The sequence below is a fragment of the Festucalex cinctus genome, chromosome 10 (genome assembly GCF_051991245.1).
Source record: "Festucalex cinctus isolate MCC-2025b chromosome 10, RoL_Fcin_1.0, whole genome shotgun sequence".
Classification (NCBI taxonomy): Eukaryota; Metazoa; Chordata; class Actinopteri; order Syngnathiformes; family Syngnathidae; genus Festucalex; species Festucalex cinctus.
Genome location: NC_135420.1, coordinates 17,896,404 through 17,919,842, shown reverse-complemented (window position 1 = coordinate 17,919,842; position 23,439 = coordinate 17,896,404). Strand labels below are relative to the sequence as shown.

Genomic DNA, 23,439 nt, shown 5'->3' with positions numbered 1-23,439 from the left:
GTCACTCCAACGACTTTGGCTCAGTATCTTACTTTTTTAGCTGTGCAGGCAAATTCACAGCAAATAGGCGACCCTTCCTGTTGTCTTCCACATCCCACGGCGGCCGCACGTATTTTGTACGCTTCCCTCTGTGGACGCGGCCCTCAAAGAATGCCCCTCCGTGCCCTTGTTATTGGAAACCCTCTCAGGATGAATAATGAGCGGCGTCAGGGTGCCAAATGTCCTGTGCAGGAGACCGTCGGCATTTCTCTGCTAACGGGAGGCGAACAACATCTGTTTGGCAGCGAAACACCATGCTGATTCATCAATCTGGAATAAAACACCTTGGCCTCAAGTTGCAGTTAGGCTAGTTTTGAGAATGCAGGTGAACCTTGATTTAATGGACCTGGAACCAACCGGCTCCGGATTTAATGGACACAAGATAAAGTCCAGTCAAAATGTCATTTTGTATTGTAGCTGTCAAAGTCTGTTGATTCCAGACGCTGTTATCACAACTCTATAGATTATGTGGTGGCCATGTTGGGAGGGGCGACTTTCCAATCAAAGCTAATACGTAGTGGCCAAGGTAGTAGGGGTAACTTTCCCTTCAAATGGAAATATATTTACAATAATGTTTATTAGCTGGTTATTTTTAGACCATGAAAAAAAAGTACTTCAATTTACTAGTGAATCAGCTCGAATGGACCAGCCCTCCCCTATTTAGTCACTAATCAAAGTTCCACTGTATACAGTAGCTTTTTTTCAGCAGAACATTGACTGGAAGGAAAATGGAGGCATCACCTAGGTGCCAAATCCTGTGCCTGTTCCTTTAAATTCCCTCTGCATGTGGTCATGTCACCCAGAGTAGCCAGTGAGGGGCACATATTAAAAGGAGGGAAATTTAATTGGAAGTGGGGGTTGGATTTTTTTTATTTTATTTTATTCTTTAAGAGAATCCGCTGGTTGTTTGCTTCAGTTATTATTATTATTATTATTATTATTATTATTATTATTTTATTATTTAAATTGGTGTTTTTTGTTTGTTTGTTTTGTTTGTTTTTGGCACGCGATGGTTATGCATCAGGGGTGCACAGAAGAAAACTAAGGTGATGCTCTTCACCTTCAATTACTTAAATGCACTAAAACCGTGAAAGTAAAGCTATGCTAAGCAATGTTTTATATTTATTATATTAATTATTTACATTCTTTTGCGAAAACTCCAAGCAAATAGTTGGGATTTTAAACTGAAACAGGAACAATCTGTCGTAAGGTGACAATCTTTAAAAGGGCTGTTTACTTCATTAGTATCGCATTCTCTGCCAGTGACAGCTATAGATGTCAAAGATCTATTTTTACTGAGCTGGAAGTGAATGAGGTACGTTGTTTCAGAAATGTGACAGTGATTCACACCATTTGCTGCGCTGACTCAAACATCTTTTTTGTTAATTCTTTATAAACGTATACAAAAAAGTTTCACAATCGACTCAGTATACTCCAGTAATATTAGTAATTTTTCACAAAGGATAAATAGCATATCTGAGTACAGTGATACCTCGGCTCACGAACATAATTGGTTCCCAGAAAGTGTGTGTAAGCCGAAAAGTTCTTCTTCCGAACATTTATTTCCCATAAGAAACCATTAAAATGAGAATAATCCGTTCCCAGGTCCCTATAAAACATAATTTTCTACTAAATAAGCCTTAAAACTACACAAAAATATACCTTATTTTATGTATAATAAATGTGCTATTGTATTGTAATTAAAGAAATGAATTGTACTGTATAATAAAGTCGTTTTATTTTAGTTTGTGATGGTAGTTCTTAAGGATAGTTGCAATGGTAGACTTACTTCATTCGCGAGCGTTTCACCGCGTAGAGTGTTTATGGAACGGTTGTCGCTCATTCGCACTTTCGTGCTCACCGGAGCGGAGGAGGTGTGTCCCTTGGTGAACAAGGAAGTGGAGCACTTTAGCGAGTCAACAAAAAGTGAGCACCGCCAACTACTTTCACCTCTTTCCTGGGACTAAACAGCCGTGGCACGATTTTCTCCTTTTTTGAGGTACGTGATGGCACTTTCGCTTTTTTTAGTGGCGCGAACTCCATTGACTACAATGCAAACGCGCCGCCGAATCGCCGTCCCTCGCTGGTAAGCATTAGGCTTAACACTAGCCTGTGGTGGGGTCTTTTTCGGTCCCATAATAGCAAAAGTACACTCAAAATGTCTATCAAACACAAACCGCGTCCGCACTAAAAGAAAGGGGGTGACGAACTGGGACGCCGTGAGCGTGCGTCAGCTTCTCGTGGCCGCCACCGTGGTGCTGTTCGACCGCGTGGTTTGGTTCGTCCGCCGAAAAGTAGTTCGTCAGCAGAGACTAAATTCTCGCGAATTTAATGTTCGTGAGGCGAAAAGTTCGTGAGCTAAAGCGTTCATCAGCCGAGGTATCACTGTATTGTTATATTGACTGTATATAGTACATACATATATTGACCCATGACATTGACACTATTCTATGGCATTTTGCATTGTTTGTTAGCTTTAAACTAATCAAACTGTTGTAACAACAAGCCATGTTGTTGGTTTAAGTACCTACTTGGTCATTCTGTTTGTTTTAGGTTTAGTTTGACACTAAACAACAACAGGAAGTTGACATTTGTGAAGTGAGTTGAGTTCACAGCCACCATATATCTCAAATTTTTCCTCACAAGTCAAAACAAAAAATCGGCAGGACAATGGCTTGTACATCGAGAAACTCAAGTGGGGTCATTCCTTGCTGAATATGTTGTCGGACACTCAAAAACACACAGCGGGTCGCAAATAGCCCCCCAATTGAGGGAAGAAAAATTACAGCGCTTTCATTTGAGAGCCCCAACACTCATCAAAAAGTTTGCAGTGGCTCTGAGAGTCAAAGTATAGAATAGAAGGCCTGCATGTGACCCAGTATGGAAAAAAACTGTGACACGAAAGAGGAGCTGTCACCATCTTAATGGCTTCACTGCCAGCCTCGTTTAGTCATTCCGTGGATTAATATGAGCCTCTTTGCTCCGTCACTTTGTTTATCCGCATGTCTGACGGGTCAGGTCCAGTCGTGTGTGCAAAAGGCGGATAAAGTGTTTGGGGTTTTTTTGCGTGCGGACAGACGTCTTCTCCTGACACCTCACACAGATGAAGTCACTCTCACGAGCCTTTCTTCCCACCAAGACATTTAATGCAAATCTAAAGTGCAAGGGGATCATTATGAGCACATAATGATGGCTCAGTCTTCAGGGGCGGGATTGTGCATGGAGGAAGTGACTTGAATGGAGAGCAGAATGTGTACAATATACGTCTTGAGGAAAGGATGTGAAGAGAAGAAGATGGGGGCTCGTGAAGGAATGAAATGCAAATGCGTCATTTGGAGTCATTTTTTTCAAAAGAGCAATCTGTTCTATATTGCTAGCAGTGATGCGTTTGAGTGCCTTCTCATCAGATATACACGCTCTCCAGTCGAGCTTTAGCATGAGCGTACTACCTGTTAATAATGTCTAAATGAGTGTAAACGCACTCCTTACTATATAACTCACCAGGCTTGCAAGGAAGAGGTGGAGTACGTGACGCACATGGACATTCCTGCGCCTTGATTTTCAAAGTGAGGCTCAAATCAGCTTCTCGGCTGTCAGAGTTTTTGGGATTGCTTTAGCTGGTAAATGTGCGAGAATCTGTTGAGCTGCAGAACGATTGTAGGGCAGGACGTGAACAGGAGTGCTTTGATATCATTCCATTCATCTTCGGTCTACTTTGATGACAATGCACATGTTGCTCGCCTCTAATCTCGGAAAGGACAATTTCTCCAAAAAAGAAATGACATGCTTCTGCTAGTTTCTCTATCCTGAAGAGTATTCATCCTTCTTGTTTGTTTAGATAAAAAAAAAAAAGCATTTAAGATTGTCTAACCTGAGGCAGAAAGATGTTTGAATCCTTCTATTGACCCGCAAACTGAACCATGACTGGAGCACTATTAGTCCTTAATTAGGACATCCTCTGTAATTAGTGGGATGCATTTATACAGTTGTTTTACAGATTAAAAATAAATAAATAAATAAAAAATGTGACTACATACAGTATAACATACCTGGCTAAAGCATTTTGTGACTACAGTGTCGCTATAGCTGTAAAATTGTGTTTTTGAAACAAAATATAGCTTAAATATAGCTGTGTTCAAGACTAAAATGGTGGGAAAAAATGCCTGCAACAGTGTGCCAAGCTGTGTGCATCTGTGAAAATACCTGGACACATACAGAGCCCGCAGTGTTTACATCGGCATATCCATAGCTAACACTAGCATTATTTTGACAAATGCAATATATTTATATTCTAGCTTTGAATTGCGTTTTTTAGCCACATATGTTGTTTGTTGTCATTGCTATCAATAGCATTTTCATGAACCGATTGTCCTCACTAGGGTCACGGGCGTGCTTAGGTCAATCCCAGCTATCACTGGGCTGACCCGGCTGCCAGCATAAGGCACAAATATACACACAAGCTCTCATACTCGTATTCAGACATATGCACAATTTAGCATACTCAAAGCTAAACACAGTATCGTGATTTTGTACCAAAACACAATGTATTCACAAACCATAGTAGCAGTTTGTAACCAAATGTTGCCTATTCAAAGCTACTTATAGCATTTGATGGGACTTAAGAACATATAGCTGACTACTGTATATTGTTTTCGGGCTAGCATATAGGCTAAATATACTGTAGTGGGGATTTTGACCAAATAATGCAGTCCTAGCTAAATATGGTGGTTTTGTAATAAAACCCAGTGTATGCATATCTTACAAAGGCACATAGCATATGCTAGCATTAGCATTTTTGTCACTAAATATGGTATACTCACTGCTAAATACATATGTGTTTTTGGACCAAAATGTAGCATAATATGACTAAATACTATGTTTTTGTATTCATAGTTAACTATTGTATTCATGGACACAGATATGATTTATTCAGCCGACTATTGTGTTTTAGCCAGGACTAATGTAGTCAAAGCTAAGCATAGCATATTAGCCTAATAGCCAAATATAGTATTTTTGGAACAAAATGTAGTATAATCATACTTATCTGTAGCATTTTTCTGACTAGACTATAAAAAGATAGTGAGTGGCTCAATGAGCATTGCTGTGTGCCACTTTTCACCGGTTCAAGTCACTATAACGGCAAAAATCCATGTATGTAGTAGTAGCAATATGTCCTTGTTCAGTGGTTAAGATTGTGGTGTTTGTTTTTGTTTGTTTGTTTGTTTGTTTGTTTTTTGTTTTGTTTTTAGCAAAATACTACATTGCTCAGGTAACGGTAACGCTGATAGAGTTCCTAGTATTTGGAGGAAAACACAGGTATTGTTTATGTAATGTAATAATCTTTCCCTGCCTGTTTGATAAACAACATGGCTTTTCCTTTTGATTTGCTCTCTTGAGCATTGCCGGGTATCTTGTTTACCGTGCCCTTGCTCTTTTCATCACTGTAAACACTGACGGTGGACACATGATCTGCACTAAATTGAAACTCTTGTTTTCCTCCAATTTTTTGTTTGCCTTGATCATTCTCTGTGTCTTTCTCCATGACTGTTTACGTCTGCACCCATCCACCCAGTCATCCATTCACCCCCCCTTAGGCCAAGATGTCTAGGGAGCCGGCTGTTTATGAGCATCCGCATTGGAAAGCCACTGATAAATGTCAGTGTCTGCTGCGGAATGAAACATTTCGTGGTAGTCCTTGGAAAGGGCTTTGAGATACAGTACCAGCACGTCATTGCGTTGCTTCCTTTTATTTTTATTTGTAAATGAAGAAAGACAGTGGATGTCCATCCCGTGCTGTTCATGTGTAAATGTATTGATCATTGCTCAGACTTGGATTGTGAAGAATACAAGCCATACTGTCATGGCTGTGTTTCTTGGCTCTGGGCTGCAGATGCATCCGGCACCCAGAGGAGTCGTTTAATGGCTCAGTCAGCGCCAAGCTTTTATGGGCTCACATCTTTAAAAGAGGGCTTTTTTTTTTTTTTTTTTCCTCCAGAATTACAGCACATCGAGGTGTGGCGGAGAGGCAGGTTGAGAGCTCTCCGGCGTTTTGGAGGGGGACAGGTGTTTTATGGTCTGATCCACCGAGGCATGCATGTGTGTGTGTGTGTCCTGTGAATGCCTGACAGGGGTAATCGCTCAGCGCGATGGAGGGACGAAGCAGCTTTAAACGCCAACTCTGCGTTCGACTTCACTGCATATCCAAATAACACTTCTTGTGTGTGGAAGCGAAGCTAATAAGCCATATTCTTTCTCTGAACACTTCACAAGGGAAAATAGCCTTGAACTTTTGCTATGTACAGACTTTATTTGCGCTCCTTACCCCCCAAGCTGACAAATAGTTTTCTCCTTTTTTCTTGTGCATCCGAGAGTAGAAATGCCACATTTCACTGCCCTCGCAATGTCTTCATAGATGGCTATTTGTCAGCCCCACTGACTTAATAATCCCACAGCATTGATGTAATGCCTGCTTTATCCCAGGTCTCCTCCCTTTCTCGCCTTAAATCCACAGATTATTACACAAAATACATTATCTCCTATACTTGTTCTGCCAAATGAGCTCATTTAGTATCAAGGCCTTTTAGAGGAATTAGACTTTTTTTTTTTTCATTTTGTACAGAAGTCTGGTTTAGCATATGTTGTTCTAGACTTTCAGCTTTAGATAAGTCTATTTCCTCTTCTTTATAATTTTCCTGCTCTGACTCACTGAACTTGAAGATGGAGATGAAACTGCTAATTTTATGATAAACGTTAATGCCAACCTTCAAGTTGATGCATGAAAGTGACCTACCACTATCATTTTAGAAGATAGAGGCAGTAAATAGGGCTTGCTTGAGATGTTGTGGAGCAAAACTGTGAGCTTGTAGATAATACTCAAACACTGATGACGTTAGGGCAGCTGTTGATCGAGTTTACTAATTAAATTTTTTGTACCATTGTTCTTAAATGGAAAGGAGACCATTTTTTCTTTTGAGGTTTTCTTAATTTTTGTATGTACTTTGGCATCCTCCTACATTCCAAAATCATTGTGTATACTGTAATGTATTTATTTATTTATTTATTTATTTATTGTTAGATGTATGTGTTTGTTTGTTTGTTTTTTTATGTATTTACATTAAATGAGAAATTTGCAATTTTCAAAAAATGACATATTTGTAAAAACTGTCAGTCTTAAATGGCAGCAGTAGATCTGTAAAAATAAATAAATCAATAAATGAGGGGGAAAAAAACAGCCATCTCTAAGGCCTAAAGAGGAAGTCAACCCAAAATGTTTCTGTACAATTTGTTTTATGTGCCGCCACCACAAGTCTAAACATCGCATTCTGATTAATATTGTTTAATATTGTTTATGAAATATGAATGAAGCAGCACAATTGTTCTCATCCCATTTTGCCACTTTTTGTCGACTTAAAATGACATCACGGTTTCTCAGGACTCAGGTAACGACCAATCACGACTCACCCGTTTTCTGAGTTTGGTCATGTAACTTTTGCAAGCCAAGCCACGATTGGTTATTTCCTGAGCCCTGAGCAACTGTGATGTCATTTTCAGTCATTGTGTCATTTACAGGCAACAGCAAGTGGCAAAATGGCCGCCACCTATGATGGGTAAAAACAGGTGTATTTTGCAGCATAATTAATATTTCACAAAGTCAATATTATCATAATATCATGTTTAAATTAGAAACTCACCCTTTTTATTGCACCGCTCATCTAGTACTGAGCCTTACGAACTCTGCCTGGCAACAAGCCGCTCAGTTGTTTGTTGTCGTTTTATCATGATCAATAAGATATCAATTACAATTTCCACCGTCTAAACAAAAACATATTTTCTAACTAAAAAGTCATGTCATTGTTCAAATGATTCATCAGTCGGTGAGTCTGCCAGTATGTTTTGTGTCGCATTCACATAAACTTGTTTGTTCAAGCGTTTCTCCCCGATCAGTGTGTGAATGCATTTATCTGCCTTTTTGATGACTTGCATGCAGCAGCAAAACGCAACGGCTCGTTCCAGGAGGCGAGGTGGATGCATGATGGAGTGCTCCGTTCAGCAACCTGGCACCAATGTGAACACATTGATTTTTGTGACAGATTAAAAACCATCAAATCGACCATAAAAACAAGAGGGGGAGTGCTAAATGGACCATATGTGCTCAAGAACCTTTTATATGTATTCTTTCCCTGCCATCCGTCTTATTCATACCTCGAGATCAAAGGCTGCACCCTTCACTTGGTTTTGTAAAAGACCGCCAGACCATTCATAATTTGGCTCAATATTGTGTATGGCCTCCACATGTCTGTATGCACTCTCTGGGACCTTCCATCATCATTCCAAGCAATAATGCGTCTAGTCATAAATATCATTCACTAGAATTAGGAATGAGTAATCCCAGTAATTGTGGCTTTAATTCTCCAGTGTGTGACTTGTCACTGCATTTAATTCTCTTCAACTCAGCAAAACAGTCAGTGTATGTTATAGATGTCTCGTATATATGTCATCACTTGAATAGATTTCCCGACAACTTGTTTTGATTTGGGAACAGTTCGTGAGGGTGTTAGTGACTTTTTAAAAGTTCAAAAGATATTTTACAATGTGACAGGCGGATATCATTTCACTTCCTGACCCTGTACGCACTCTCCACAATGTCTGGGATAAACGGACGCAAAGTAGCTAAAGTATTAAGGCTAGTGTTTGCTGTCCATAAGCTCGGTCTAGGACTATGACCTTTGTCTAAAGATGTAATTAACCAGTAATTAGCCCAGGCTAGGCTTTAAATTCCTTGATGACGCGCTGAGAGTTTAGCTTGACGAAGGGTTCTGGAGTTCAGTAGATGACAAATGAAAGAATCTGTGTACTTTTCAAAGCCATTACTTGTAAGTCCCCACTTTATCCATCCATCAGACTCAAAAACAGCACATGAAAGCACCTTCTGTCTCTCAGTTGCAGATTTATGCGGCTCATTCTCTGATCTTTTCAACCTCTTGTCTGCCGTTGGGTTAAGAACGAATGAATGCAAATGGATGCAACTTCTTCACAATTGTGTGTCAGTATTTTATCATAGGATTTAGTGAAGGAACACACTGGACAAACAGCTATCTTGGCTATTTGCTGTAATTGGACCATCAAACATCAAAACCGCAGCCACACACACAACAGACTTTCGCGACAAGGCAAACTGAGAGCACAATGTGTGACTGGCTGCCTTGAAGCTTTAGAGGCAATTTGTGAGAAAACTTCTGCTCCCAAATTTGTTGAGTAGTTCTTACAACTAGCAGAACTTCAAAAAAAAATGTCTGAGAAGTCCATGCTGACAAAGTGGAAGAGGGCTTATATATATGTCCGTGTGTGTCCATGTTACTGAATGTATGTTTTGGTGAACAGATGGTATTATAGTGCTTTGAGGGTTTTAATGCGAGGGAAGCAGCATCAGAGAGTTTAATAGAGTTGTGGGTGATAATTCTGGTAGTGGAGTTCTGGAAATACTAGAACCTTGCTAGCCCTTGTGCGGTACTAAAAACGTACCCCTCTTGTGGTATTTTAGCCAAAATTTGGCTCACTCTTCAAAGTTTGATAACTAAGTCATTTATGAATATTTGAAATCAAACAGTGTGCGCTTCATCCACCCTGATTTTAATGGGAATGAGGGGAGCCGCTTCGATTGGCTCGGAATCGGCTGCATTCCGTGCCACAATGGCGTACAACAACACAAAATGCCATATTCCATCTGCACAAGTCCAGAAAAATACCAAAAGAAATAAAACTCCACCCATGGGCAACCTTGCCAATCTTCCTAAACAGCACGTCAGTGACCACAACGATGAGCGATGATTCCAACACATTTTATGTCACTCGGATTTTTATGTCAATATTTTTCATATTGGAAACTGTTGGTTTGAGTTGAAATTTGCATATGATGTAAAAGACACGTAATTATTCAATGCAGAACAGGTCGTGGATTACATCCCATTCTCCATACATCCTGTAATATGTTGCACAAAGGAGAGAAGCTGCGCTGAGCAAATAGGCAAAGAAGATTAGGACGCTCGAGTCTGATCAACAGTCTGGCCAACGAATGGGCCAGCAGCCACAGGACCATCGCAGAAAATGTGCATTTCAAACGCTCTGTAGCTTTTCATCGTTGTCTCGAGCCGGTGGAATCGCCCGGCTCACTTGGCCATTCAGCGGCATCTCAACAGATGCCCTGGAAAGTACCACACAGCTACTGCGCGGAAGCCGGGTGACTTATGGACAAAACCTCCCAACAGCAAACTGCCAAAGGAGAAACAAAGCGGGACACATTGTGTATTTTAGGCACTGACAGCGGCAGAATGTCACCATTTAATCCTTCCCAAGCTCCCAGTTTCCCCTTTTATTTCTTTCTCTTCTACTTTTCAGTTTGATCAATCCTCCCATACAAGCTTTCCATTCCCTTTCAAGAGATGAGGCCGTCTGGCTTCCCAACAGACACCAAATCTGTGTTTGTTGCTTCAGCTTCTGTGTTTCTCCGCATCTCCCTCCAATTTGCCATCAGCTCTGGGCAAACACAACAAAGTGTGGCGGGGACCAAAATATTAGCGACGAGGCAAGCGCATTGTGACAGGCGGAAGAGGCCGTTTGTGAAAATGCATAAAAAATTGCAGTCACCTCGGCTGCTAAGTGCTTGTTTTGTACGCGGACACAAAGAGTCCCGCTGTGTCACTGATCCCGCAGCATCTCGAGCAGGGCGAAAGTGTCAGCGCAGTGTGCGAGCGCCACACTCTGTCACTCTGCCTCCTCGGCAAGCCGCCTATCAAAATGCAGCAGCCCGCGCTTCCTGGTGTGATGGAATCCTGCCGGATTCTCCTTTTTTTTTTTTTTTTTTTTTTTTTGTACAGTTTATTTTCATATCACGAAAAAAAATACAAAATAACAGCAGCATCGTGGTCAAGATAAGTGGCGTTGTGTTTTTCTGACAGAAGATGCTAACGCTCCTAAACACCTTGGTGGCTATTGGCTCCGATGGATTAAGAGTCATTAGAACATGTGGGCTTTTGTGCGTTGAGCTCATTTCTGGCTCGCACACATCAAAACCTAATAGGATTTACAGGCAAACAAATGCAAATTATAAATTGTTTTGCCTGTGAAGTGTTGATTAACATAAGTAAATAGAATTTACTATCAATGAATCTGTACGAGTCCTAAACATGATCATTAGTGTATAAATATTTTCAAAAATATATGATCCTTCTTGTGAAAATTGCTTCTAACGTGTACCTTATGGCCGGCGTCGGGCGCTACCTCCAAAATCAAAAGTTTTTTTTGTTCCCAGTTTTCAATGAAGAGAAAAGGCAGGCTAACATGATGAATTGTCATTTGGCTGCATAAGACCATTTGCTAAGAGCTGCAACACTATTTCTGTAGAACTAGCTAGCTGTTTGGTGCTACAATCAATTAAAAAAAAAAAAAAAGTGATAGGCCTATAAAAACATCCAGGAACACATAGTGTAGCTTAGCTAAGATAGCTACCCAGATAGCAAAAGATGTTTATTCAACGTTGAATTAGGGTTAAAATGGATGATTTTTGGTTACGGTTGAAGATTGATTGGTCAATCAACATTGATTCAACAGCATTATGTTAACATTGAAGTTTGTGTTTAAAAGATAACATTGAATCAACGTTGTATTTTGGTTGAATTAAAACGTTTGAAAGGTCAATGTTTAATTAACGTTGAATCTATGTTTGCCCTTCTTGTTTTTTTTTCCCTTCAGCTGAGAAATTGACTAGGAGAGGGGGAGGGGAAGTATTTTGGGGACAGGTTGGTGGGTGGGGGGTGTTAGAGTCTTTAAACATTTATAATAAATATAAAACATAAAGCTAACTACTTTGCGGATTTCATTTATTGCGGGTATTTTTTGGTACCTAACCCCAGCGGAAAACGAGGGAACACTGTATTTGCAAAACTTGTAAATTATTTGAATGTACTCGAAACACCTGGCATTTCCACCAAATAAACTGTACACGTTAGAGTTTCTAGTTTGTGCATTTCAGCCCAGTCATCAAAAATATGTGCCCACATCCGGCATAAGTCCGGCACAGGTGGCATTCAGTCGACACTGGCATAAGGCATGTGGGCCGAACATGGCCCAGGAGCAGCAAAGGTGGCACTGGCTTGACTCTGGCAAACAGGATGTGGGCCAGTTGCTGTGTGACGCATCTGGCCCAGCTATCAATTTACAACTCTGGGCCACATATGTATTGCCAGTCTTGTCCCACTCTTAAATGCAGTTTCAGATTTATTTATTTTTTCTACACACATTTTTTTACACATACTTATTTGCATAACAGATGTTAAGAAGAATTTTAATACATCATCACACAGACATTTCAATATGTTTCTGGTCAAACAATCAAAGTTTGTGTGTGAATTCTGTGAACGAACTTTCATGAAGCTTCCAGAGAGAAGTTCTTCGAACGTGCGTTCACCATTTCTTTGTAGCGATTCAAGGGTAAGTATTTAATTTTCCTATGTTTTACATTTGATATTTTATGGCTTCATATTGACACAACTACTGAATTGACTTCACAGACATTGGTGTGTGCGTGCGTGCGTGTGTGGTTATCTAAATTTTCCCGTTAATAGTTTCAATGCCATAATATTTAGTTAGGTGCACTCACTGGCTGATCAGAGAAAATCTCATTTTATCTGACCAGTTTTGTTTCAACCTGCAACGCATAAACTTTAAGTCTAACAATTCTAAAATAAAAACAACTATGAATATTCATATGAAAGAGATAATTATTTACATTTAGTGGAAATCTGATTCAGAGGTAAAGCTTTTAGGGGGCAATATTGTAATGAAGCTATTATTTTGAGACACAACTCTGCGAGTATAATCATATAAAAAGGTACCAAATTATCACTAGCACCAAATATTACATTGTTCTGGGATAATATTCAGCTTGTATTGTAAAATATGCAGAGCTTGAATTATGTATTTTTTATAGTGCTGTGTGATATGTACATTGTGTGCATAATATTATATTAAAAAAATACAAAAGAGGAATGACTTATGCGTTACACACATTTCCCAGGTTATGTTTTAAAAATCTATTATATATCTCATACAATTTTAATTTCATCGAGTTGATTTAAATAGCTACTGTACTTTCTAACGTTATTGGATCGCTGTTCCACAGTACGCCACTAGATGGCGGGACATGCTACTAACCAGACTGACACACACAGTCATACACAGCGTAGAAGAAGAAGAATTTCAAATTGCCGACAGCCGTGCTAAGAGCGGGAATCCAAACGTCGACGTTCTGTGTTTCAGGTCGGTAAAAGTTACATTAAATAAAACAAATATGTATCACCATGTCCATTGTCAGTTGGGTCGCTAAGCATATTGGTCTTTAGAGGTGGTTTTAGTGAAGAAATTGTTTCGAATGATCCTAAACGTTGAAGCTAAGTTGCTAATTCCGACGGCCTCTTAACAATGAGAGTTACTACAAGCCTATCTGTGTGCTATGTTGCTGATATGCTAGTAAGCTAACGAACTACACTGAAGCGCTACAGGAGCGTTTACATGAAGAATGTATCTTTTTTTTCAGTCGTTTTTAACAGGCTGGTTTAACAGTTGAAGATAGAACATTGAATAGCGTTTTCTTTTAGGTTTAGTTTTTAAAGTAAATTAAGTCCACTTGTATAGTAATGTAAGGTTTATCTGTAATTTGTTTAACTTCTGTATATAACTTAATTCATCACGAAATCTAGTCGAATCATGCTTCAGGATATTTATTTGTTGAGGGAAGTAAAAGTATTTTTTATTAATTATTGAGCCTATAATGAACACATTTTTTTCACACTGTAATAAAACAAAGGTGTAAATGTTGTACTTTGTTGCTTTTAATATCATTTGTTGTCTGTTGATGTACAGGTTACTTGTGCTGTTTTGACGAGTCACATGGCGTACAGGTGGTGCCAGCGTCTTCGAAACCAGATGGCTAATTAGTAATTTACTACTTATTCAAACTAAGAAGGCATGTTGTACCTTGGCCAGAGCTTGGTGAACCTCTTTGGTAAGTAAACAAGTGAACAAACACTCAAAATATTCATTTCTAAGAATCTGAAGAAAGCTTAGGTGAACTACCTTTCACCACATCCAAATGTTGAAATTAGTGACAGAGAATATAACTTGGCACAGGTTTAATGGGGAAGGAGAACATGCAGAGGTCTGTCTTACCTATAAGGAGGAAGAGGGCAAAGTGCAAATTTTTTTAAGGTAATGTTGGTATGTTTTCAGAATTCATAATATAAGATAACATAATAATTAATAGAATATCGGTTGTGCTCAGGTTTCAGGCTCTGAGTGTTTCTTCAAAATGTTCTGTCCACAAAATCCATTCTGAGGAGTAGCGCAAGACAGGTAAATGATTCTGCGCACTGTACTACATGATTGTGATGATATTATTGCGGTAACACATTGCTGACTTGTACAGTAAGTTTGAAACTTACATACTGTGTTGTTGATATTGTTTAGGTGCACAACTCACTTTTTCAAGACTACAAACACAATTACAGCTCTACAACAGGTACCTAGACCCATTGTTAATTTAAGTTGTGAGTAATAATAACTACTATGATTATGAAAGAACACAATCACATTGTGAAAAAAAATGTTGAACAGGGTCTTCTGTTTGTTTCAGGCAACCCTTTTTGCGGTGCTTGGGGACCAACCGGAAGAAAGGGAAATACTGTATTCGTAGTTGGTAAGTTTTTCAAAGGTCACTGTTGTAGAACCAAATCATCATAAATCTTAGCACACTTTTTTTTATTTTATTTTAATTTTTTTTACCAATTTGTAAGGCATAATTATGGAGGACCAAAACTGCCAAAATTCAAAATAAATAAATGACTAAATAAATAAATAAATAAATTACTAAAAGTGAAAGTAAAAACGGATGAAAAATATACAATTCAAAAATGAAATACAAATGTATTATTTTTATTTTCAGTTTTAGTCATTTAGTTATTTAGTTAGTCATCTGGGGGGTGGAGAGGGGGTGATGTATATGAATATTGCAAAATTTAGTAAAGGTTATGTAATTTACTTAAAAGTAAAATCTTCAGGCATCGGGAGAATTCTATCAACAAAAGTTGAGTGCAAAAATTAAATTAATAATAATAATAATGTCGTCTCTCATAGGTTAATCACCTGGCTGTCGTTGAAGGCACCAATTCGGACAACCTAATCAGACGGATGATGGCAACTGTGATGACAAATGCCCTGGGCTATTAAATGAATACAACTGGGCAGGGAAGCAAGACAAGTGTTGCATTGGCAAGAAGGCATTCAAGGAGACAGTGATGCAAGACTGTATGTTTGGTGAGTTATCGCCTATGTAAACTACTTATTACAAGACAGAGTTGTTTTTGAGCAGAATGTTCTGAGCTGCTTTCTTTTGTTGTGTAAAATCACTCCACCTGGGGTATGGAGTCAGAATCCTTCCAATACCCGAAACCTCGTAATAAGGGTTTGACTCTCCGAAAACACTTTTGTATAACTGAAAAATTGTTTTGAATTGTCCAAAAATATTTTTGAATGACTGAAAATTCCCAGAAAAAGCTTTAAAAAAAAAAACACTAAGAAAAGACACATTTTAAAAGTGCGGCTCCACATAGACATTATTTATCTATTAATTAGAGAATGGTCAATTCCGAAATCAATGAAAAAAAAAACAAAAAACCCCATCATTGATACTTCACAAAAACAGCAATTAGTATATGTATCTTTGTCTTTTCATTAATATATTGCAGTCAAGATGGACTCCATCAGGCCAGGGCTCTACACTAACTTTTCCACTACTAGCACTGGTGCGAGTAACATTTTTGGTTGCTCGCACAGCACAGGATTTAGTCGCACCATTATTTGTGGAGGTGCAGCATGACCTGGCTTAGGCATACGCAACTCGATATATTTGCAAAATATTTTATTGGAACACGAGGTTTGCCTGCAACAGCAGTGGCTATCAAAACAAGTCAATCATTTCTAATAAATTATGTCAACATTATTTTCTTTAGCTCAGTAAAAATCAGTATTTTTTTTTTTTCTTCACCGCTACTCCCCTTACCTTTTCATCTTTATGCTGTCCTCGCTCCGAAGCTTCTAAATTTCACCAGCTAGACAGCGAGTTAACGACGCTCCAAATAACCAGACTTCATTTTCCTTTTGTGCTATTAATTTGAACAATGGCCTCTGACCATTACCCTCTTTAAGTCGTAGTAAAACTAGAAAATAAAATAAACAATGTACCTAACTATACACGACACACTTTCATGCTAGTAGCTAGTTACATTGCACATTCAACATTCTGTAATTGTCCTAATTAACTAAAATAAATCTACAGTGGTTTTTATATTGACATCGCATGTATTTACCAACATTGTCAAATTCAACAAAAAAGTGTTACTTAATACTTACTGATAGTTACTGTAACAACAGAACAGCTTTTTTTCTAAAACAATAAATTGTATTGGATACTAACTCTCTTCTCTTTTGTAATCTTGTCTTTCAGTTGCTGCTCGACAGCTTGACCGTACACTGACTCAGCAGGACTTTGGTGTTACTGTCAAGCATTGGCTGCGTTTTGCTCATGAGCGTAACGGTGGCATCCCAAGCAATGCTAGTGCCTTGGACGCAACTGCGAACGCAAGTCAAAATTTAGTGTGTCTTTTTATGGACTGACGTACAGTCAAAGTGAAATGGTTACCGCTTTATACACTGATGTTCCTACAGTTCATTTCATGTTTATTTCATTCCTTTGTCAAGAAAAAGAATAATACAATAAAAACAAACATTATTTGAGGCAGAAACCAAACGGGTGTTATTTTCTTTGCCTCCGTTCTCCCCAGAATTCAGTTACAAAGTACTGTGTTTTGATTTCTAATAAATGTTTGAATATTAAACATATTTTCTGTCCTAAGATTTTCATACATATGGGGAAGTATGGTTAAGGAAATCAACAAGCTAATAATACATCCAAGTAAGTTGTAAGACATCTGCAGAAACACTAGGTGAAAAACATACGGTAACTTTTTTTTTTCTAGTGGACTAACCCAATATTTTTTGTTAGTTTAAAAAAGTAGTTCTATATTAATGTGCATGATAATAGTAATAATAATAATGTACATTTAGATGTAAATTCCAATGTAAATGATGATTAACTTAAAACATTTATTCCTCACATTAATTCACTATAAAAATGCATGTAGGTTCTGATTTAGATGATAGTTGAAACGACATTGATATTGTGTGATATATGGTTACAAAGCAAACGTTGACTCAACATTTTATCAACCTTGCACTTTCTGTATAATTTAAATGTTAGAATTCAATGTAAAATCAACCAAAGATACATGTAGATTCTGATTTAGATGATGGTTGAAACGACATTGATATTGTGTGATTTATGGTTGAAAAGCAAACGTTGACTCAACATTTTATCAACCCTGCGCTTTCTGTTTAATTTAAACGTTAGAATTCAATGTAAAATCAACCAAAGATGCATGTAGATTCTCATTTAGATTATGGTTGAAACGACATTGATATTGAGTGATATATGGTTGGAAAGCAAACGTTGACTCAACATTTTATCAACCTTGCGCTTTCTGTATAATTTAAACGTTAGATCTCAACGTAGATTCAACACTTAAGCCGAACTATATTTCAACGTTGATTCAACCACATTTTGCTATCTGGGTAGCTTACTCACGCACAGTCACGTTAGTAGCATTTTGGGCTAACAACAGCATAGGGCCATTTTTTAAACTTTGACCAGACATAACTATGTGTGCCTGTCTATTTTTAAAACTTTCCTGGGTACTTCATACTGTATCACTAACCGGGATTGTTAATTTGCATATTGATATCAAACATAACCACAAGTTTGTATCCGTGTAAGAAGAGGTAAACATCTTAAAGCCCTTCTCTAATTTGCTGTTCAGTGTATTGGAGGATGACTTATATGTCCGTGCTGGTTTGTTTGGGCATGTCCCGTAAATACAGCGTGGAGCATAACACCATTTTTCAAAACTGCAAATGTCCAACTAATATTTAGCCCTTTGCAAGGAAAGAAAAAAAAACATGACACGTATTGTTTTCAGTACTTAGTGGTACTTGCTAAATGATTGGCTTTTAGGTTTGTTAGTTGTTATGGCTTTTGTTGATAAACTAACTTTATCTGAAACATGCGTCTGAGGACAGTGGATGTAACGCAGTGTTCAATAGTGTTAAAGCTTTAAAGTAAATTGACTTGAAGTCAGCCCGTCTAAACAAGTCTCCTTGAACATGGCCTTTACTCGGGCACTCCAGATAATAGCATCAGCTGCAATGCCTAAAATATAAAAGACAATTTGTCTCTGATGATTCCATTAATTTCTAAGTGCATGGGATTAAATTGAATCACGTTCCTGGACTTCAAGACAGGTGCTGGTTTTACTGTAAATGGACCCTGAAGGCAATAATGCCATTACTGGCTGATTCTGCTGGGACAAAATAATGTTTGCCTTCGCCCTGGCTCGGCCCACAGGACCTCAAAAAAGGACAAACTCGTGTTGCTGTCCTTGACCCATCATATGTTTTATTCCTGGGTGCTCCATCAAAGACAATAAACAGGCACATTGAGGACACCCAGGGATCCATTTCCTGTCAGTGCACCAGTGACACTTACTGGAAGACTCTCTCTCTTTATAGGGAATCTATAACTTATTTTCATCTCACTGGTATTTTCAGTTTGTACGGCATGTTGAGAATCTAGATTCTGCTAATGGTTAAACTATACTACATATATATATATATATATATATATATATATATATATATATATATATATATATATATATATATATATATATTATTTCACTTTTTCAATTTAAATTTTGTACTCTCCCGACAAAAAAACCTATGTAAAAAAAAAAAAATGTGTGTCTATAAGCCACAGATTCTCGAGATAAAGTAATCTAAGGTACTCAGAAGTATTCATATTTCTTTTGTCAGATCCTGGTAAGACCTGTGCAGGACTCAAATTCATTTGCATTTGGAAATTAGGTGATGTGCAACCGAGATAAAAAATAATAATAATAAAATAAAAAACTTTAATGAGCTTGGTGGTCATAAACCATCAGATGCATCATAACGTGCTCCTGCGTGTGATTGGTAGATGGTCTTAGGCTTTGCATTTTCCCATTCTCAAAACCTTGGACTTCTGTTTATGCTGAAGTGTATTCCAAGAAAACTACAATGCTTCCACAATCCTCTTCCATGGCAACACACACCTGAAGGCAGCCCCAGGCACTGCTTGCATAATTAGCTGTTGCCTCAAGGACAGAAACATCTTACAACTGGTAACATTTGGCCCACGTTTGAAGTGTTCTGCGCCACATGCTGTTTGCAGTTTATATTGGGGAGATAAACTCAAATATTATATAAAACCGGAGGACTCGTGTTTTTGTAAACAGGATACATATACTGATAATCAGGCCAAATTTGATTATTTCCCCAACATCAAAAGGCCAAATTTTCAGATGTCTGAAATCTAATCCTGGCAAATTATGTTGATGCGACGAGCGATGTGATTTTAACGACTTTTCCAACCCAATCCGGGGTGACAATCATAAATGTTAACCTGTACAATATGACTGTGATGTTGCCAGACAAAGATTGAGGATGAACTGAGGTTGTCTTTTGAGTTTGTATACAGTAAATACGTCACAATTTAAAAGTTAATTGAAAATGACAAGAAGAAAAGTTTGAAACTGCATAGTAGCTAGCATAACAGTTAGCATAGTTTCTTCCATTTCTTTTTCTAATAGGCTACTTATTCTTCTTTTTATTTTCCAACAGTGTTGGTGCCCTTTGGTATTATGCTGCCTCTCACAGGTCAGTCTTAGTACTGTATGACCAACATCGGGTTTGGAAGAGGCCATCTTGAGTACTCCACACGAAGCACACTAGTTTTCCTTGTCATGTACGTGTGAGGTCTCAAATTGAAAAAAAATCAGCTCACATGTTAAACATTAATATACCGCTTTATGTAATTTGATCTAGAAAAGAGACTTGCGAATTGCATGCGGCTGTTTGACTGCTGTAGTGTGTCAATAAATCATTTTAAACTCAAGTCAAGTCAGGTCATAATTATTCATATTGCGCTTTCAAACAGTCTTAGTTGTCACAAAGCGCTTTACAGAAACACAACAAAACAAACATAACATAAAACATTAACAGTCCTCAGGGTCTTTCAATATGCACCTCTATATTGAAAGCAAAAATAAATTTCTGGTAATTTGATTGACTATGAAACTTTCAGGTGTATTGCGATCCTGTCAAAATGCAAACACGGATTGTTTATTTGTCAGCCAGCTAGCACTACTGTAGAAAGGTAGAAATTGTGATGGATGGATAGATGGATTAAGGTTGGGCAGATATGTCAGTCAATCGATCGATCAATTAACTGAAATCGAAATGTTTGCAAACCAAAGAAATTGCTCCTATTAAAATGAATGGAAATAGAATTAATCCATGTTTGCTGGAAAATCTTGAACCGATTTGCATGAACCGTCTACCATGTGGTCTTGGAAGGCCTTTTTTTTTTGTCCACAGTTGTTCTTTGTCCCAACCTGCCAGTAGTTTTGACACTTCCTAACCTTCGGTCGTGATGGCCCGCAATGTATTGATCGATGATGATGATGATGATGATGATGATGATGATGATGAATCAGGTCTTCCTATTTTGCTATACTAGACTATTCTCTGGAGGTATGCAGCTTTAACAGAACTCCTTATGGCTTCCTGAGGGATAGCTAAGCAGTTAGAAAAGGACTGCCTGTTATCCTACCATCTGGCAAGCCAGCTTCATACATACTGTAGGTATGAATTTATTTACACACTCGCACACTAGCAGACATGCCTACACAAATGGAGCCGCAAAAATGCCCATAGAGAGTCGCGCACACATCCACGCGCTCTCACACTCGCCTTCAGCAGTCACGCCTTTCTGTAGGAATCTCCTCTGGGTTGTGCGTCCAAGGTGAGCGCGCTGGCTGGCAGCTCCTGAGGAGTTGCTAGGAACAGATAGCTGAGCGAAGCTATTAAAATACGGGCAGGAATTTCCCTTATCTCGCCCACGGAGGCAGCTTGCGCCGCTTTGTGCTATTATGGAGATAAAATGCGCAGGGCTCGGAATAAGGGGAGGCGGCGGGGAGGGCGAGGTTGGGTAGGGAAGGCGTTAGAACGTCAGATTTATGAAGCTAGGGAAGCTTAAGGTTATTAAATTGGAAGATTACTGGACTGCGAAATTGTTGAAGTTTTTACGAGAAGTTGGAGGATTTAACCCGTATTAAACAGCAAAGCATTAGGAAACCCGCGATATACATTATTCCTAATTCAGTTTTACCCCTTCAACTCTCTTGAAATGCTCTTTATTCCTTTTCCCTCCAACAAAATCAAGCTTCGCTGAAATCTTCATTTAGAGGCTCAACCCACACTCATATCCTCTAAGCTACATCCAAGCTAACAGGCATGCTAACATTCTCGATAGCATCACGCTAATTTAACAACATGCTCAGGGGACTGATTATATTATTTAGACATGCTCAGAATCAAAACCGATTTAATTCAAGCACAAAATACTAAACAAAGCTGTAAATATTCAGGTTAAATTTTACCACGGTGGACAGACAGAAAAAGCTTACTTGACCTAATATTTTCATGTTAAGCTGTTCCACATGCTTGCATTTTACTAGCTTGGCAGATTAAGTTCATCCAACAACTTACTTTTTTTGTGCTGAACAAACAGAGTTGCCAGTTTTACCTTGCACTTTTATTAATTTACTACAAACAATCCTAAATCAGAGTGAGTCTTTTGTGTTTTATTTTTAGCTTAAATTCTGTATTCTACAGTGACTGTTCTGCCTTTTGTCAGAAATAAACAAAAGCTCTTTATTTAAATGTATATGGTTTAACAGAAAAGTTAGTGTGAAAGTGATGGCTATTGATTACTTGTACCAGTATCAGTGAGTACTGAGTACATGTGACAACAATACTAAAAAGAAAATGATAATAATCATAATAGACCTACTTTGACTTGAGCTTACATTGCAGCAAAAAATAAAAATAAAAAAAACACACAACGTACATTTACATAATTTGTCAACAGATCAAGTTGCTCCGTAATCGTGTTTTGTTCCTACAAATGGATGCACAGATAACCTGAAAATATCAGTGAATTTGAAATTTGTATTCCTGTGAGTTCTTTCCCTTCCCTTTTCCTATCACCGTGCACATCAAACAAGTGCGAATTTGTCTCCCCTGTACACACAAACACAACACGGCCCAGCAACGTACACTTTTCATCCCCTCTGCAAAGGACTTAAAAGGGATGCATCACTTCAGATCCACAACAGCACTTGTATGTACACATCTTCATTGTCATCTGTTTGAATACTTTCTATTTCAGATGTTTACTGTTTTTCTCCCACTTTCCACAGCACTAGACAGCACTTGACACATGGTATCTCATTTTTCACAATACATTACAAGTGTTGCGTAAGTAAAAGTTCTTTACAATGCTGCTTTTGATATTCCCCGACACTAGAGGCTACAGCCCTCACTGCGCTTCATTTTCCACACTACAAACTAACGGCACGTATTCGTGGCTTGGAGTCTGTGCATTCTTAAAAAGTCTTCAATTGGAGTTTCCTAGTCTTCCAGTAATCCTTATAAATCAGCAATTCAAACGCTCAGTACGTCTTAAAAATAAACAAGTTTTTGTATTCTCTTTGGTAATCTATGTCACTAGTGACATATTGCATTTGTGATTAGTGTTTTGAGTCAGAGTGGTCAGTTAAATAAGATAATGTTGATTTAGGTTGTTTGAATAGAATTGAATTGGCTATTATTGTCCCCTTGTTTAGGGAAATACGAGTTTCACATCAGCAATGTGTAGAATAGCAGTGCAGAAACAAACAAACAAACAGGGACTGGGACTAAGCAGAATCCGTGTTATGTATCAACGTGTGTAGAATTGAGGAAAAACGTACAGATGAGAATAGATGCATAAGAAAAAATGGAAAAAGAACAGCACTGTGACTCCTTTCTACTATGTGTGCTCTTTGACTGAGTCGTGACCAGGCCAGGGCATATAGTGTGCCTTTTTCCCAAAGTGGACCCTCAACAGGATTCAGCAGTAAAGAAAATGGATAGCTGGCTTGAGCCCACATCACCCACTCGCAGTGGATGATAAATTTGATGGATGAGGCTTTAAAAAGCTCTTTTAAAAAGTCTTCAATCTGGCTTCCTTGAAGCTGTAGATACCTTGCAGAAAGTTGTGGGAATTTATGAATGGCTACCTTCCTTTGCGTCGCA

At 38.4% G+C, this 23,439-nt stretch overlaps 1 protein-coding gene and 1 long non-coding RNA gene across 8 annotated transcripts in view; both read left to right on the top strand.

The window, feature by feature from the left end:
• The window catches only part of LOC144027399 (uncharacterized), a 103,313-nt gene that overhangs the window by 10,184 nt on the left and 69,690 nt on the right, over positions 1 to 23,439 (top strand). The window contains exon 3 of one of the 6 annotated variants that reach the window (XR_013285454.1): positions 19,921 to 20,143. The exons of the other annotated variants lie outside the window; for them this stretch is intronic. The gene's annotated coding sequence lies outside the window, so the exon portion shown is untranslated. Of the gene's footprint in view, positions 1 to 19,920; positions 20,144 to 23,439 lie in introns of those variants that run through there. 6 annotated transcript variants of the gene reach the window in all.
• LOC144027662 (uncharacterized) lies at positions 12,934 to 16,897 on the top strand. 2 transcript variants are annotated; one of them, XR_013285505.1, is made up of 8 exons: positions 12,934 to 13,353; positions 13,957 to 14,098; positions 14,224 to 14,301; positions 14,375 to 14,445; positions 14,560 to 14,611; positions 14,726 to 14,788; positions 15,251 to 15,405; positions 16,595 to 16,897. It is a non-coding gene; the product is annotated as an uncharacterized LOC144027662 (long non-coding RNA). The 2 variants fall into 2 exon arrangements; XR_013285504.1 differs by having other exon boundaries at positions 15,226 to 15,405.